The sequence below is a fragment of the Abramis brama genome (assembly GCF_963993115.1).
Source record: "Abramis brama genome assembly, chromosome: 5".
Lineage (NCBI taxonomy): Eukaryota > Metazoa > Chordata > Actinopteri > Cypriniformes > Leuciscidae > Abramis > Abramis brama.
In genome coordinates this window covers 31,310,535-31,330,314 of record NC_139967.1, presented here as the reverse complement: position 1 = coordinate 31,330,314, position 19,780 = coordinate 31,310,535, and the positions used below count along the sequence as shown (strand labels likewise).

Sequence of the window (19,780 nt, the reverse complement as noted above, 5' to 3'; positions counted from 1 at the left end):
TGATGACTATAGTTTGACTAAAAAGATATCAGTATAATGGAATGCTTTAGCAGTGATAGGAAACAGATCAAGCAGCCAGCCAGGACACAAAAGAGGAATCCGACTATTATGATATTGCAAAGTATAAAAATCCATCGTTCAGTGTGTTTTAACAGATTATCAACGATGGAAGTTTTTTGTAGACTATAATGCGCAGGGAAACCGGCTTTTTGTGCATGAATGCCGAAGGCTGCGCTGTACAGGCTTATAATGTCTGGATCGGGCTGCCATCTAGCGTACAGTAGACAATTACAGCGACATAAAAATGAGTAATTTATTGTCATTTTTTGCATGTTCCTAAATGTAGTTCAGAGACGAATTACGCTGTGTGATGAACTTATCAGATTTAAATTTTATTGATGTATTTATGACACTTAGGCTATATGATGATTTCAAAGTCTTACTTTGATCATGATCTAGTGCAACTTGATAATCATTAAGCTTGTTTTATTTAGCAATGCCTATACTTAGAAATAATTAGTTTTACGGAGAAACAAGTTTTGGTCATTGCCAGTTGACATAACCGAGATGTTTAAAAGCAAATTAAGAAGGCTATTAAATAAACCTCTTAGTAACTTTTATCATGACAAACTATTTCACCAGAACTCTGCTATATATGAACTCTGCATCAACGGTCCAAAACTGTGCGAAAGAAGTTAAGAAGAGGCAAACACCGACATCCGTCCGTTTACGAAACCCTTAGGTAGCCTATTTTCAACTCGACCGCGGAGCTTCCTCCGTCTCTCCTCACACCGATCCGCAGAAACGCACGCTGCTGTCCTCTGTTCTTTGCAAAGGTGAAACGAATAAGATTAAAAGGAACAAAGAGAAACTTCTTAAAGTGTACCATCAAGGTTTTACTCCACAGACAGGGAAGAGAGCGAGAGGGGAGAGAGGGAGAGGGACAGCGAATGGGAACACAAGGCACGCATGAAAACAGTATTGAAGAAATGGTAAAGTGGACACTTGGACATTCAAAGTGCGAGCGCCCAGCGACTGGTGGGTATCATACTTTGGGATCGGCGGTTTCTCAGTTTGGTCCATATTTGAAAGGCAAGTACTTTTATCACTTTATGCAATCCCAGATTTTTTGGGGGGTGGAATTCATATAAATATCTCGCAATGTATACGTAAACTTGTATCAAACTAAAACCTCAAATACTCATCAAATTAAGAACGTGAGACTGTCAGGTGAAAGCAATGCGGATACAGACCACGGGAGATCGGTGGATGGAATTCTATCGATCACTTGCACTAGCCTACTTACTCTTAAAAACAAAAACAAAAAACTCTAACGTTGTAGTAACGCTGAACACGACTGAACGTTTGACTTTAAGAAACGCCTTTTCACCTGTGTTATTCGTCTTGTATGATCTCGTAATGGGAAGATCGATAGCAGTCTGTTTGTCTAAGTGATAATGTCAACGGATTAAAAGGACGATTATACGATAGACATGTTCAGAATAAAGTAGGGCTGACGCGTGTTCATAAAAAAATAAACAATTTTGAGAAGAAGCAAAAACCTAATTAAAGAAGTATAAATGTAGCCTATAGCCTATATATCTGCCTTAAAGGATTGATTTTTTCCCTCATGACTTTAATGAGTTATCAACATATTTAAAGGCAATTATGGCACAATTAAAGAGAGATAGCACATTTCACTAGGCCTATATATTACTTATTTTTATTTTTGGGGATCATTATTTATATATATATGTATATGTATAGGCTATATATATATATATATATATATATATATATATATATATGTTTGTGTGTGTGTGTGTGTGTGCCTATTTATATAGAAATATAGCGTTAGGCCTTGTACTCATCAAAAAGCTTTTGTTAGTCATGAGTTTGTAATGAACGTCTTATCGATAGGAAGGAAGTAAAATAAAGTGCAAAACAATGTTCAAAAAGTTAGTTACAATGTTTCAAATGGCAATATAAAGGATAATTATCATTATAAATAATAAAATTAAATTAGATAATCATATGACTAAGTTATGTTATCTATTAAAATCAACGATGGTCGAAGAGATGCGTCTTTATTCTGTAATGTTTTGATGTGTGATGATGATGATGATGATAATAATATCAATAATAATAATGATGGTGATGGTAATTCATCGTTTCACAGCACCTCATGTAATTTGTAATATAGTGTTATATTTCTTAATGACCGTGCAAACTCGTTCAAAATAGCAATAAACAACATATACCGTTTAGTCTAATGCATGCACCCTAAGAGCTGCTCGAGTAATAAAATCCCACGAATGGCGGACCTCCTACCAAGTGAGCACGAATGTAAATACGCTCGGGTTAGATGCTATAAACTCTAAGGACACCGCAGGGATAAAACGTTCCTTATATTATCAGACACCTATGATGTTACTTTTATCCAAAGTCCCATTGAAAACAGAATAAATTGTACTTTTTTTTTTACTTACATTTACAGATTTTACAGTAAACATCTGAACCTAAAACACTCTAAAGAGTTTGTAGTTTATACCTCTTCGTCTCCGTATACAGATAAAATAAAGCTTCCCTTGAAACTGAATTGCTTGTATATCACAATGACTGGATCAATTTATACTAAAGACATATATGAATTGTCTGTTGCTTGCAGGCCTGTCATGAGCAGTTTTAGAATTTAAGTAATCATTACATACAAAAGTATAATATGAAGGTTTACATATATAGGCATAGATACTAATAGAAAAAAAAATGCATGACAGAAATATAAACTTGAACAAATATAGATTAAAAAAAATTAACACAGCAATATATCAAAACTTTCATCAAAGTAGAAGATCACTACCTTGCAAGTAACACAACGCGTTTTAGTTAAAATTGTGGATAATTTAAATGTGATAAACATTTTGGGAAGCATTTGCTTATGGTATAGTTTTAAAGTTATCTACTTTGTGAGTGTTGCATTGAAGAAAACAAATAATGTTAAGACAGACATTTTGTAGTTGGTTATATTTTGCTCTCTGTAATAATCTCACAGTATTTAAACACGTTGCGCGCCTCTCTAATGCGATGGTGGGTTTTTGTCACTTTGTGAGTTGAAAGGGAAGAGGAGGGGGCTTTTGTTCAATTTGATCCCTAACTATTTGGGGGCTCAGATTGGTGTGAAAGGGACGAGAAGGTCACTTGAAATCGCCTTTTATCCACTGCCATTTTCTCTATGGATCAGCAACTTTCAATGGACATCATCTAATCGCTCTTAATGGAAAGGGTAGTGGGGAGAGTTGTGGAAAATATCTTAAACTACGCCACTTAATATTACTGCATGGGCTATTTAAAAGACTTACTCATTAATGTTTCGCACAAAATCACTCCAGCATTCCCCCCACCCATTTGTGTTTCATGCTTGAAGATTTAGCTGAATATTGCCTATAGGCGTGATAAACAGCATGGCAGTCACTTTACATCTTGGGTCAGCTGACCAACTAAAGCTATAGATTATTATTATTATTATTATTTTATTTTTTTGGAGAAAAAAACAAACAAACAGATTATAAATAATAATAATAATAATAATAAAAAAAACTTTAATATCTCTTTATTTACAATGCACATAAACAGGCGAATCATCTTACTGCCAGTGTGGGGCTCTGTTGATGGCCTATAGGATGAATTACGGTGGCCGTCACGGGGGATGAAGAAAAACAGGTATGAAAATAGGCCTTTTTTTTTTTTTTTTTACAGCTTATAGATTTTTGAGTGGCCCACAAAACTAAATGCATTGTCAAATTCCGAATTAATTATAAAATCGAGTTGACTGTAATTGTCCACAATTGGGGATTTTTTCTTTTTCTTTAGTTAGCTTGTGGTAGGAGTTTAGTTAGAGAGACTGTCAGTTTATGCTGGAGGTAATGGCTTTATTGCTCACAAACCATCATCTATTTAGAGCTTATGTAGCCTACTAATTGCCTTGGATGGTCTCATAGACCAAGATCATAAATCCGTTAGCAGTTAAAACGAGCCCAGACCCATAATTAGGCTAACTTGCGCTTCTGACATTCCCTCAAAAGGCATGAAAACCACAACAATGACACTAAAGTACACGTATCGTATGTTGTCAGCAAATCCTTAAGGAGCTCCATTTCAGATATTAGGTCCTGTAGACATGGGAAGAAACTCATCAGCACAGACAGAATTCATAAAAGTCTAAAAATAATTAATTAAAAATAAATATTTGTAATGATAGTAAAACTGTAGGTGTCGACTTGTCGAGGTGTTATAGGCTACTTAAATTAGTTTTTAGCAAACACATGGGGGATATTTAATAAAGATAGCCTATAAGGGCTGGGTTTCCCGAAGCAAAAGCAGAAGGAAGCAGAAGTAAAACGTCAGGTGCACGTAAGTAGGCTACTTAATCTCTCGGGCATGTTTTCTCAAAAGCATCGCTACATAAATAGAACGTAATCGTTTAAAGGAGAGTCTCATAGCAACCACTCAGCTTCTTTACGTGAATTTAAAATGATCTTTTTTTAAACTTTTATCTTGCTTTTAGTTCATCGGAGGCAATGTGACATTTAATAAACAATATTAATGCCTTGTGATAATTTTCAAATTCATTGTAGCTATAGGCTACCATACTCCCTGGAAAAAAAGGTGTAAAAATCGCAAAGCGGCACAACGGTGTGCGCATGTCACGTGATAGGTCTGGATTTACTTGCAGACTAGCCTACACGGTATAACTTTATGCTGGTCTACTTTGATAAACAAATAAATAATGGCAAGAGAGAGAAGCTATATTTTTTATTATGATATTGATGTCAGAAGACAACATGTGCTCCTAAAATAATTTTAATAAACAATAAATTAATTAATATTTTATTATTTTCATTAACATCTAGCTACAGTATAGCATCTATATTTATAAAATATTATCTTACCAAAGCCATAATCCTTAATTTGACTAAATTCTGTAATTATTGATAACTTCAACACCTGCAAGATGACGCGCAATTTCCACTTTAGGCAGTTTCACACTCTTCGTTTTGGAGAGACCAACTCTTCGACATATTGGAGAAAGTGAATGCTTTAGTTAAGTACGTTTGCACCTGACTGCTCCTGTAAACGTTGAACGTTGATGTGCTTGTTTGTTTGTAAAATAAAGTAGGCCTACGGACTTTAGTTAGCCTACTTACGATAAGATAGCCGATACCGACCTGCAACCAGCACAGTCGTGTGCGTTGTGGTGCATGGTTTATATGATTGAAAATAGTCATATAGTCCTAGCCTTCTACTGTAACATAAAAAGCAAGCCTATATAATATATAAATCCAGATCTATTATCCTATTTAACGTTGATAGGTCAAGGTGTTTTAGGAAACAAGGGGTTAAGTTAGTTAGGAATTCAACACAAAAAGTATCCTACACCCCAATATAATTTATAGGCTAGGCTACTCCTAGAGATTGCCGAGAAACCAAATGTCCAGTCTACTTGTGTCTGCTTAAACATTTGGTCATCGCGTTTTGTTATGGTTTCACAACGAATGTCCGAACAAGAGCAAATCCTAAATAAGCACACCGCTTAACACGAGCAGAAGTCTTCTTAGCAGAGAAGAGCAACGATAAGCGACTGTATTTGAGAGGGAGAGCTTTTGTTGTGTGAGGTAGAGAGTCACCTCGCATATTTATAATGGTCTGTTTAAACCGACCCGCAGAGGGAATTTAATTGGAATTTCGTCTGTCTTAGGCACATCCACGCTGGAAGACAGACGAGATTAATTGCCTCAAAAAGGGTGATAATGTACACGTGCAGGACGACTAAAGACACCTAATGTCTGACTTTTCAAATATAATTTTCAGTTTCACTCAAACTAAATGCTTTGCCGTTGTCTAATGGTAAACATGATTAAGATTGGCACACACACACACACGCACGCACGCACGCACGCACACACGCACACACACACACACACCTCAGGTATTTTGAGTTGTCAGAGGTTCAGTGATAGAAGTGACAGGAGATGTGAGAAAAGATCATAAGCAATAGCTCAAACATGCTAAATGAGTCATGCCACATTGTTTTTATTTTTATTTAAATAGTACTATAAAACTATTAATAGATTAACATTAACTCCTAAAAAAATCTTTTGTCAAAAAATAAAATTTACCCCCAAATGTCCCCAAACTATAAGTTAACATTCTCTCTAAAGTAAACTTTAAAATACGAAAAAGTAATCTCCCTTATAGGCTACCTTATACAAACATGCAGCTTGAAGTAGCCTATCAACATGTAGATATATTTTACAGTATCAGTTACAAATAAAGAAAATAGCTTCCGACCTGCTTCTTCTTATAAAGTGAAAACAACAGTTCTATGGAGCAATGTTGAGTCATAAGGTAAAATAAATTGGGTTTGTGAATAATTTTCACTTTGCTGAGTAGTTAGTCACATTAGGGTTTTAAGGCAAATACTGGCAGGTTGTTTGAGGCTATCTAGAGCTCCAACAGGCAGCTAAATTGATGACTCACTGGGTTCAGAAATCTTTTCCCCCACCAGTGTCCAGAACAGCTGTGTATAGTCAGGAGACTTTCTGAGTGAATGATGTGTGTCTTTATTTAAGAGCAAAGATGCTTAAATAGCTAATAAAAGATGCCATCTGATGACTTCCTGCGAGAAAACAGAACCATGAGAGAGAAAAAGGATGATCAAAATCAGACAGAGCTTCACTGGCTCTGTCTTTGAATATGCACCAACACATAAAAGGTATGTTCTTGTTTACCTGCAGGAGCTTAGAGCACTTACATATTATACAAGGTACATTACAAGAAAAAAAAAATATAAACAGTAAACAGAACACGTGTGTATAGGTGTGTGCACATACTAGGTATTGTAACATTAAGGTTCTTTTCCAAGTTATTGGTAAAACTTCAAAATAAGGTTTAATTTGTTGCCATTAGTAAATGTACAGTATTAACTAACATGAACTAACAACGAGCAATACATTGTTACAGTATTTATTTATCTTTGTTAATGTTAGTTAATAAAAATACAGTTGTTTATTGTTTGTTCATGTTAGTTCACAGTGCATTAACTAACCAATACATATAATAATACATTAGCAAATGTTGAAATTAAGATGAACTAAGATTAATAAATGCTGTAGAAGTATTGTCCGTGTGTAACTTAAGTAGTTAACTAATGCAACCTTATTGTAGTGTTACCGTTATTATTAATTATTTTTGACTCATAGTACTGTCAGTGTATCATTATCCTGTGCACAATTTCATTATTATTTTAATATACATTATTTATAGTTTTACATCTGCCAATTTGTTTGTATAGTTTGAAGAACAGAACCCATCTAAGTATGATGATCTTACTTCCTGGAATGTCTGCCAAGAGCAACTTTAGTTCCCTACAAAGCCAAAACCCAGTAGATTTATTTTTTGTCACCAATGTCCAATATTGTCTCATGTGACAGATTTGTCTCAACTGTGCTCAGATTCATAGAAAACAAAGTGTGACATACAAATACATCAACCTATCAATAATAGCTTCCTTATCACATCATTTGCATAATATAATGAAATCAGAAGTCACTTACATTTTCTCCCTTCAGTCATCAGACACAATACATAGATTTGCTGAAGATGTATTTTGTTTTGTCAGAATTCATAATATCCATAATCCTCCAACTAATTGTATGGGGTGTGGTGTAGTGTATCTATGTAAACAATGCATATCATACTGGTAATCTGTTTAGTCTCACTTCTAGTTGCCCTCAGTCATATGTTCAACAATGTCAAGCATCCTCAGTCACAGATTCAGCTCAGGTCTTTGGATTTAAACAACAAAACCCGAATCAGGAATCAGATCAAGAGCAGCACTCATGATTTACCTACATGTCTTTCCTGTCACTAAGCAAAAAGTTTCCTCATCGTTTCTATTATATTGTTTTTGATAAATTAACTGACTAAATATAAGGTTTGAACACTGCTACTGTCATGTCCACTTTCAATTCATTACAATTTGAATAGCACTTTTCACAATAGTTTCAAAGCAGCTTTAAAAAACCTGTGTCTACATTACAATTTAGAGAGATCTATGAGAGGTGACTGTGTCCAAGTAATGTATTTTAGAAATGTACATTAATACATGATGTTAGATAGCTAACAGCATGTGTTAATTTAAGGCAGAAACAATGAGCTCATTTGTGAACGTAATGATTACAATATATAGAAAATTAGCATTGGTGCATGTTGATTCAGTGTCAAAGGCATTAAAATAGGGAATATAAGGCAGTTTGGTCACCAAAAACAACTCGTCCCCCAACTTTGTCACTCTTCATCAGAATATGTCAATAAGCTAGTAATAGATAGTTGCAGTGACAATGAAGTATATACTCCTTGTCTGTGCATCTATACATTTCCTAGCAATCACTACACAAAGGCAATAGACACATAACCTTAGAATCTGAACGTCTCTCTCTCTCTCTGCTTCTCTTTTAGCACAATAAGTGCTCAGTGAACTTTCAGCTAAACGGGACAGTTGCACACTCTCAATAAGCATTATCTTGTTTTCTGTTTTTCTTTTTCAGATTCTCAAAGACGGGCAACTATGAGACATCTGCATGCTTTAGGTGGAAAACACATGATCATGGTTTGATTATACTTGAACATACACACACTTACACTCATAGAATGTAAAAACAGCACCTGCATCTCTGTTTGCACGTATTACTCTTGCAGTGTCCCTCTATCAGTTCTATCTGTCAGCAAAGGAAAAGAATGCAGCCATGATTCCATGAACACACATTCCTCAAAGCAATCTCTTTGTCTTTACCTCATAAAACATCAACATTTGATAAATATAGTCAGGTTACCAGAGCTCTTATTTAAAAATCGGTGAAAAAAGCATGTTTTTGAAAGTGAAAGAGGACCGATTACAGACAGCTGTGGCACTCCAAATGTAGCTCTCCACCCCATGGTTAGGACAGCAGTTAGTGAGGGACTTCCTGCATGGAAAGCTGTGTATGTTTTCCTTCAGTGAATTGAACATCCTGCAGATCTTAAATTCCAGTCAGCAATAAACTCCCTGACCTCTGAGCACAAAATTAGGCGCATCATATAAGCAAGAGACAAAAGGGAAAGGAGGGACTGCAAAACAAAACCGAAAGATAGTGATTAAAGAAAATGACAAAGAAAGAATGAGAGAGAATGCAAACTCACACATTTCTGTGCAAGTTTTCTAAATTATTCATTGTATGAAAAGGATTACGAAAAAGGAAAACTAGTTTACATGATTAATTATTAGCAGTTACATTTTCAATAGCAGGATTTTTAGCAGGAGAAGTTAGTCACAGTTTCAATTTAAAAAAAAAATATATAAATTTCTGTCTCCCTTGCCTGACCTATTTTTTAGATGTCACCATAATGTCATCAGTTTAATCTAGTCAAATCAATATATTTTTGTTACCAATTGATTTATGTTACCACATGAAACAAATTTGTTAGGTTACATGATGACAAACTTATTTATTTGGCAGTATAGCTAATTAGAGGAACACCTGGGCCAATGAACAAAGCAATCCATATAAATAGATCTAGTCATCGTATTGTAATGATCATAAACTTCCAGACTCTTTTTACATATATGTGAGATGATCCATTCATTTATTATGACACATGCATGCAGTATTAGGGATCATCTCATACTGTATTATTTCATTCTGTGTCTGAAAACACGATGATGTTTTTAGCCATGAAAGTGTCAGATTTAATCTTTTATTACACAGACAGAGTTGTCAGTTGCAACATATGCGGTGAACCCTATCTGCCAATATGTTTATTGAGCTATTATCAATTGACTGATGAAACAAACTACTCACCAGTCAGCATATGTTCCTAATTTGCTGGATTTATTTGATTTTAAACCACATGTTTTCTGCTTTAAATGATTATGAATGTTTGCAACAGAGCATTCTCTGCAGATCACAAACAATATGTTTTTACAATTGTATGTTTTTGGCATTAGGAGCAGTGGTGAATTTGTCCTGGGGGGGTGAGATGCATTTTTTCCCATGTGGTATTATTTAATAAACATGGAAATAATATATAACTTCTGCCTCCTCATACCACAATCACAAAATATATTGATTGGCTATATATTCAGTGTGTTTGACCTCCTTCCTCTTGTCCTGAAATATCCCCATATTGCTAGTCATCTATAAGAAAAAGCTTAAAGGTAAGTGGCATTCCCTCATTACCTTGAAGAGCTGGTTCTGCCTTATTTATGTTCACCATCCCCTGGGGTTTACCTGCGAAGCAGCACCAAAAGTGCAAAACAACTAATAAAGTATGCCATACTATATTGTAAATATTAAATTTAGAGCAGTAATCCTCTATGTATTGATTTAATGTGCAGAATGTATATGATCTGACCAGTGTTAAAGTTTGACATATCTGAATGCCTCCAAATAAATTATTTTGCATATGTGCATATTAACATCTTTTCTTCTGTTTCTCATTTCCTGCGTTTCTCTTTGTCTGAAATCACATGCTTTATCTGGAGTATTTTTGTGTACAGCTCTCAAAGGACAGAGATGTTTCCCAGAGCAGATCACATGACCATATCATGTGCTATCATTGAAGTTGTGCTCTTATTGGTTGGTTTCTCCACAATGCCACATTTGCACATAATGTATCATAGTATTTTTGTTTTTACATTTTTTTGTGTTAATTTAGAGATTGGGGGCTGGAAGATGAGATTATATATAATGTTAATCTTTACATGTGGTTATAATGGTGTATTTTGTTGATGATGACACTTGCTCTGCTTCAGGAAGCAGGTCTCCAAGGAAATGCACTGCTGCATCACAGTGCCTGATCACTGGAACAATGTGAGTGAATGTTTAGCTTTCTGAACAAAGCGACACCACATGATGTGGTGGGTGGAAAAGAAATCTCAATGCCCCTCTGTCGTATTCTTTCTCTACTTTTTGGCTCTCCTTCATGTACTGTACCATGTCTGTCAGTGCCTTCTTTACTGGCGTTTAGGTGGTGTCGCCGACAATCAACACACAGTAAACACCACAGACAGTCGACTATGACGCGACCTTGGAACATGTTCCGTGCAATGACCATTATAAAATGCTACGTCTTTCATCTCTTTCCCTTTAGACATTGGGCTGCAGGATTGCAGCTGTGTGGCGGGTGCCACCAGACTGTTCATGTCTTGCCTTGTGTGTATGTGTGTGCGAGCAAGCGATCCCTTGGGGCTCTCTCCCTCAGCCCTGGCTCCCTGATTCGGTGTGTAAAAGCACCCCTGAATGATGGATTACTGTGTCAGTGCGGCCTGCAAAGGATTAATTTGTTTCATTGATTTCTCTTTAGGCAGAATGCCAGCGTTTGCTGCTTCCCACCTCCTTCCCGGAGACTCCCGGCCATAATAGACGGTAATGGCCTAAGACAAATCAACCCGTTTCTTGTAAAAATAGCAGCAAATAACCCCTGACTTTGCCTCACGAGCGTAAACCAGAGAGAAGCCTGATTCTGACAGCCGCATTCACAGCGGGCATTAACCCCAGGAGAAAGCTCGCGCTCCACTTGAACAAAGCCATAAGTCTTGAATACTTACGTCCCCCACTCACAGCACAGAATGGATTGGTAATGACCGACTGTCTGGCTGTGCAGGTTATGTGCGCTTTGCCTCGGCCAATCACAGGTACGAGTGACCCCCGAGATGTTTACAACACCATCCTACCAAGCAACAGTTTCTGTGCATTAGCTGAACATATGGGTATCATATTTAAGCACCACAGTGAGAACCCTAACAAATGTAGCCTATAAACACTCACCCCTGACTGTGTTTGCTAGCTCTGGGGCTGTCGTTGTGATGTTGCAGGCCTGGGCAGAAGATGAGAGAGTGTGTGGAGCTCCGGCCAGGACCCTCTATGTGGACTCTAAAGGGCCTGGAACACATAACATGCACAAACACACACAACAAAATCAATCTGATGTGCATCCTCAGTCAAGTGGTGGTTCCAAGTCTTTAGTTTAGAAATGTTCTGAGTGCAATACTTCAAATTACCAGAAGGGAATTACACCTTTAAAATGGTCACTTCAGGTTTGGGTCACATGAGAATAAGTGCCGTAATTCACCTTAAAAAAACAAGTAACTGATATTACATCACCCCACCTAAAATGGCCTGTGTTTGAATATTTTTAAGTGAAAATGCATTGCTTTGTTACATTTATATGTATGCATTTGGCAGACATTGCCTTCAAGGTACACATTAACATTTTTATCAGTTCTTGCTTTCCCTGGGAACCAAACCCATGACCTTAGCATTGTGGGCTACAGGAAAGCCTGTAATATTACACACTAGTTTCTCGAGTTAAAGACTCTCTCTCGATTGTTCTCTCTCTCTTTCTTCTTTCTACCATGGTAAGGACATAGGCTAATAGTTTATAATACAAACAATAAACTCTTACTGACATTTAAGGACAAACTAAAGATATTTCAACATTATATTTGCAGTCCAGTAATTTATGCTCACAAGACAATGAAGTCTTACACAAATTAAATTACGGTGGTTCTTCTCCCATCAAGTCTTGAATGACCAGTTCAACACCTTGCATGCATCCACAATTTGAACGTGTCGAAATTACATTTCAGTTATACCAGGGTTGATTTCATAAAAGTTTGATATGAATACACGCATCCAATACCATTTGCCATTTTTTAAAAGATGTAGGCCTACTCATTCAGGTTTGATGTCTCCATCTCTGTTTGTTTGAGCAGAATTACTTACTGTCCTTCCACTGAAGGCACTGAAGTGTAAACACTCAACAGAGACCAAATCAATCCTAATGCCCTTTCAGCTCTGTCTAGAAACAAAGTCCGTCAACATTGATGCTGTGGGTGAAATAAGGTAATCTCAGCTATGATACTAACTCTTTGCTAGCCTCTTCCCAGGATCCTTGCTGTCAAGAGCTGTGTTCCTCTAAAAAAAACAACAGTTCTCAGGGGTCCTTACATCCTTAAGTGGCTCCAGAAAAGGTTAGTTGTCAGGTAATTGTCCAGCTGCGGTTGGGCTTATCTTAATCACAGTGCTTCAGCATAAGCCTGGGTCTGTGTTATGAAGAGGCTAACGGTGCTAAAGGGGAGGGTGGCTAGCTGAGGGATTTCGTTGTTCTTTTTCTCTTTTCTTGCCTGCCTGGTGTGCTGAGATAGCCAGAGCAAAGTATAGAAAGTTAGCGTCAAGCTACCACACATAATGTGGACAAAGTGTCGGAGTACTGTGATACACACAACAATATTTCATACAGAAGAAAAACAAAAAGAACAAATGGAATGGAAACGCAGCAACACCTTTGAGCCGTCTAGAACCAAACAAGCAAGTCAAGGCACAATCCTTTTGTCATGGTTTGTTATGTATATCTGTAAAGTGCAGAAACTTGAGGGTTTGTGAAGCCTTTGATGTTGCCACTGAGTCACTGTTTAAGGGGAATGGTTGGAGGAAAACTGCATTCAGGATCCATAACACTATACAGGGTCTTTTGGTAACATTGAACAAAATAACAACAACTAAGAAGGCCTCTTACAAGGGTCAGCAAATGCAACCAAACTATCTATTAACTCAGTACTTCGAAGCCAAATTAAAATATACAAAAAGAGCACAGATCTCTGATCATAGAGATAACGTTAAAACTGTAAACAGGGTTCATTCAACCGTTGCAGCCATTTATTCTGATGTAGTTTGCAGTGGTGACACATAGTCTGCTGTCATTTTGCTCTACCGACGTCAAAGGTCGAACACAAACTATAAAATATTTGTCGGGGGTCCATCAATAATCCTGACATGCCGACCCATACAGTACAAAGCTAAAGGCAGAATGAACTGTCTCGACAAAAGCATCTGGTGCACATGTTGACCCAGAGGCCAAAAGGTTAGCAGCCAGACTCCTCTACCCATCCCCACTATGCTTTCATATGTTCATTTGATGGTCGCTGTGGCAATTATAAAGGTATACTTCAGCCAGGTCTAATGGACTAGGGGCAAAGAGCAATGCCTTTACAGTGGGGACCCAAGTCAAAGGTTAGCATGGCCATAAGACTGATTATGGAGCATTCGATGAAATGGAAAGACGCAGGAAGCGCACATGCTCAACTGCTCATCTTTATGCATATCTTACCTGTGAACATGTCTTATGGAAAACACATTAATGATTTTTGTTGTAGATGCAGTAGATGCTGTTTTTGTTGCCTAGATTGCCACCGGCTTTTAATAACTATTAAATATGAATGGTCAAGGTCATGAGGGTCACAGTCTGCATTTAGAGTGTATGACCAGTGCCACATGTAAAGGTTAAAATGGAATTGCTTGTGCCAAGTTTATGAAGAGCCCCATTTATGCAGGCCAGCAGGGGTGATTTATGACCGGAGATAAGAGGAAGGATGGGTGGAAAACTCTTTCTTTTTCAAATGCAATCAGCTTCTGTAAATACGCAGCTTACTTATATCCATCACGCTGTCACAGGGAATCGCCGTTCCTTTGCTTAGATGAAATAACAGCTTTTGTCCGGGTACCGACAACTGTGCTTTTGAAGAACAGTTGTTTTATCATTTTGTGTGTGTGTATGAAGCTCGCTTTCCAAGTTCCCTCATATTAGCCTATGCAATTACATCATTCTAAGCATACCATATCACAACATATTTAAAAGTAATCACTCATTTAATTATCTGTGTAATCCATTGTAACAGCAGTCCTATGTAAGCAGACGGCATAGTTAAAAGGGAGGATAGTCTCATAAAGGAGACTCTGTTCATTCAATTGGTCATATAAAAGGAAAACTGTATTTTTCTTGGCATCTGATTCAGAAGCGACTGCATGTCTCATCATTCTACCTGCCCCCATAACTAAGTAAAGTTATTGCATACTTGGTCTGGTTTAATTTCATTTAAAACAATTAATCTTGATCGAAACAACCAGAATTTTTGGCATTCCATAACGTGTCCAATAGGTCAATTTGATCTGCTATCAGAACAGCCACATATTCACAGCTAAAACTGCAATGTTTTGTCACTGAATACCACGGCCAAGAACATTTGTGGGTCTTTGGCCCTTAAATCTGAAAACCACTCAGTGGTATGATCTTTGTGAAACTGCACCCCAGTGGCTCAGGGTCTGGCTGAAATGGAAAAAAAGAACGAGAGATGTGCTTTGAACTCTTTGCCAAAACGGAAACACGGTCTAGTGCTGCTCATTTTAACGAGTCGTAAGAACTATTTTTGTTCCCTCATATAGCAATAAATTTGGTCTTTCCTTTTTATGTAAGCTTAATGTTTTTCTAGGTGTGGATCAAAGGGCGATAATTCAGAAAACCATATGCATCAATACATTTTAGCTCATGCCTCTCAATGTCACACAAATCCTGTTTAATTTTTACTATATGTTGCACTTGGACTTCAGCAACCAACTGCAGCGGTGAAAGAATGAAAATATATGGAGCACTGTGGGAAAAGTCAAACAAAAAAGTTAATACAACAAACCAAAATATTGGTTTGATGACTGACATTTGAAATAGGGCATAGGATGGATGTAATTTAAGTCTAAGTACACTCTTCCCTCTTTTCACACACCCCTCTGGGTGACTGTTATTAATGCTATTTCCTCTTGTCATATTATGTCATACGGGACATTTAAAGAACGTCATCTTCTGTAAGGGCCCTGCATTCTGCCAGTAGTCAGTACAAATTATCATCAGACCAGACAGAGTTATCATCACTGTCCTCCTATGTGTTACAAAGTGCTGTTCATCTCTATTCTAGTTCTTTGAAACCATTTTTTTTTTTTTTTTTTGCCTGCAACATTTCATATCAGAATATGTTTTTTTAAAAAAAGGCTAAATGATTTATGATTTGTGTGAATTTTGTGTATGAGCATGTGTCATGTTTTGTCTCTTATTGGGAAAGATCAACCACTCCTGGCTGTTTGTTTGTGTGTTCAGGGAGCAGAGCTTTGCATTAAAATATGATTATCAATAGTGTGATCAATAGTGTCAGCCTGCCATTGTGTAATTATTCTGGCCTCATGTATCAATAAAGCTGTAATAAAGCTGTCATGCTTGATCTCTTGGTCGTGAACATGCTGTATGCAGTCAAAACAAACAGCACTTTTAGCTTATATCATATTCATATCCTTATCTCTATCAATAAAGAGATTCCTAACATCATTCAAGTATGGTCATAAATGCCCAGGCAATAAACCTGCACATTGGATTTTGTCTATTAATGGAAGAGAGCATCAAGATATTCAGCATTTTAATGGCATCAAAAGTTATCAAAGAAACCAGGCTGCATCTTAAGCGATATGATATCACACGAGTAATATTCAGACAAACACCATGATTGCGAGTGTGATATTGTTTTATACGAAATTTTAATAAACAAGAAATGTATATTGAGTTACTTACATTTCGGACACAATATTGACAGTTCGTGTGTGTTGCTCCGTCAAAGAAAATAGTTTAAAGAGTTCAAATGTCGCGGCCGGGTCTCTCCTAGCAACACAAGCTTCTAGCAAATGAATCAAGTTTGAAAGAATCGGTTGAGTGAACGAAGACTCGTCCCTCATTTCATCCCCGAATGAATCAATAATTTTGAAAGAATCGTTGACTGATTAGTGATTAGCTGTGTCCCAATTCAGGGGGTGCAATCTCGGAAGGGCGCATTTGAATGCGGCCTACCGTCAGTGTTGCCAAGTCCGAGGTTTTCCCGCGGAATTTGGATAGGCCTACTTTTAAGTTGTTGCCACAGTAAACATTTTTTTTTTCCCGCGGGTTGATTAATTTCCACCCCTTGTTAGTACGATTTTGGCAATCCAACACCGACAAAACATCCCTCAGACGCACAAATCCAGTGGAGAATTCGGCCGCCCGATGGAGAAAAGCAAATGGGCTTTTTGGGCTACTTTGGTTGCACAGACCTGGCAACCCTGCCTACCGTCCTTCTTTCCCCGGGCCGCAAAGGATAGAACAAGGAACCAGCACAGCAGCAGCCAAGAGAAACGAGACCGAGAGGATGAGCTGATCGAGCTAGTTCGGGAGGACATGAAGTTTCAGAGAGAGACAGAGGAGAGGAGATCACAGGAGAGCAGGGAGAGAATGAACAGATTGTTTTCTCTTCTTCACAGATTAAATAAACGTTTGCTTATGTGAATTAAAATTTGTAAATTAAACAATCGTATTATTTGTATGTGAGTTAATACAATAAATTATTTCTGTGCATTGTTTTTTTTTTAATGCAAGTTATGACTTTTAAATGTAATAAAGAAATTATTCTGTAATTTTCTTGACAATGAATTTGTACATTTGATACAAAATATATTGTTCTATACATTTTTACTTACAGTAGCCTACTTTTTACAAGATACAACTATTTACAAGATAAGTTAATGTTTAAAATATGAAAAACTAAATAAAGTTTAAATTAACAGTATTCATAAAACAGATTGTAAGAAAACATTTTTTCGGTAGACTTTTATTGAGCTGAGCAGGAGATCCTGGATGGGCTGCACAATAGAGACGCTGGTAAGGCCTCTGCCAGCGGGACATCATCTGGGATGAGTGCATATTTCCACTGTCCACCAACAGGTTTGCAGGGCTGACTCAGTCGACGGCTGCCAGTCACTGAGATGTTCTCAGAAAGAGGAGGAATAAAATAAATTAACTCACATACTCAAAAATCAAACCATAAAATATTTTAACATGCAAAACTGTCCTATGAGCTAAACTCTGCAGGACAGCGGCCCTCCAGGACCGATCCCTGATCTATAAGACATATTTTTAGTGTTTCTATTATATACTGTTCATATATATATTTTTAAACAATATCTATCATAATCTAATATCCATGTGTAAAAAGTCAGTTTTTCATAAAAAGTATAGCTACAATATTTGCCTCTGAGATGAAGTGGAGTTGAATACCAATCTAAAGTAGCCTACTTCAAAATTATACTTTAATCCAGAGTAAATGTATATCGTTACATTCCACCACTGGTTATTTGGAAAATGAAACTAACAAAATGTATTGTCACATTAATAAATTGCAAGCTGTGTCCCGTTGTTGTTTTTATTATTATTATTATTTTCATTTTTATCATTAGATACATTAGATTACTCAATTCAATTGAAATCCAATAGGCCTACTTACATTTAAAAGTGTATCTGGCCATTTCATCTCCAGCGCGCAATGAATTATGGGGTAGGCAAGGCTGCGAAGGATCCTTCTGATGTATCCTGCATTCACGGGAAAAGAAGGACACATTTGCAGGCCCATTTTGAAGGAGACTTCGAAGTACCTTCGAATTGGGACAGCCTTCGTCGCGCTGCGATGACGCAGTCGGTCATACTTTTCCCTTTAAACAGTTGGCCGCGGCCTTCAAAGGATGCAGCCCCTGAATTGGGACACAGCTAGATTCACTAAAATGTACAGTCACCTGTCGCCTCCTATTGGTGTAAATATGTAGCATGTAGAAAGAATCAAATTAAAAAAAATTCTTTTCTTTTCTTTCTTTCTTTCTTTTTTTTTTTTTTTTAGCCTTTAGCCAGAGTACTACAACGTTCGCCATGTGATTTATGCCTGGTTCAGATTACATTTTTTTTTTTTTCTGTTAGCTACTATAGTCACTGAGTCAGATTACACAATTCTGACTCCTAAATCTGGTCCTGTCCTGGACAAAAAACATGCCAGACTACACATTGCTTTCCAACCAGTCATCCTGTGCAGTCTTACACGCACGCACGCACGCACGCACGCACACACACACACTCACATTTGCTCACTCACTCACAAACATACACGTGCACACTCATTCTTGCTCACTCACTCACTCGCGCACACTTTCGCTCACTCACTCACTCACACACACAAACGGGCTCTCTCACTCACTCACTCACACACTCACTCTCGCTCACTCACTCATTCACTCACTCTTGACGGAACCGTCGTGGAGGACCGACAAAATAAATAAACATGCTATATAGTCTTTTTATCGTGATGTAGTGAAGCATCGCAGACGCGACGTAGTCGCCCACTATGACACACCAGATGAAACGATCGAATCTTGCGTCCGACGCCGTTGTCGTTTACGAATCCCCATGACACTGTCAAACGGATCGTGCCAAAATCGGGCTAAAATCGTGTAATCTGAACCAGGCATTGCTTCCACGACGTGAGGTCAGTTTCTTGTTTCATATTTGTCCTGTCAAAATAAAGGCATATAAGATGCTGTGCTTTTGTGCATCAGCACTTTTGGAGTAGGCTACTGCTTAGCAATATATAATGTTGCACATTAAACTAACCATGTTTTTTTTTTTATTGATTACCATTTTTATTACCACAGATTTACTACAAATACCATGGTTAACCTATGGTTAGTGTAGCAAAACCATGGTTAATTTACCATATGGTTTAACTACAATAACCATGTTTTTTGTTTTGTTTTATTTAGTTATTTATTTCTGGTGTAGTAAAACCATGGTTCATTTTCGTAAGGGTTCTTCAAATAGACGGATGGATGGATAAGTTTATGGTCCTGTTTGCCACAATGATGTCACTACAGTCTTTCTACAAAATTCACTCTCAAACAAATACAACTACCATAACACATTGCAGTGGCAGGAGCGTCAGAGCCAATGAGGCAGTATATTTCAGTGGATTGTGTTTCACAGTCTAGCTCTCCTGGGACAAAGTGGCCTCAGCCAATAA

General features: G+C 37.3%; 1 long non-coding RNA gene across 3 annotated transcripts; it reads left to right on the top strand.

The window, feature by feature from the left end:
- The first annotated feature begins 264 nt into the window (after window positions 1-264).
- LOC311082798 lies at window positions 265-16,132 on the top strand. 3 transcript variants are annotated; one of them, XR_014606159.1, is made up of 5 exons: window positions 265-1,092; window positions 3,634-3,720; window positions 8,607-10,907; window positions 11,043-11,316; window positions 11,401-16,132. It is a non-coding gene; the product is annotated as an uncharacterized lncRNA (long non-coding RNA). The 3 variants fall into 3 exon arrangements; XR_014606161.1 differs by having other exon boundaries at window positions 266-1,092; window positions 8,607-10,673; window positions 10,850-11,316; XR_014606160.1 differs by having other exon boundaries at window positions 8,607-11,316.
- The last annotated feature ends 3,648 nt before the right edge of the window (window positions 16,133-19,780 follow it).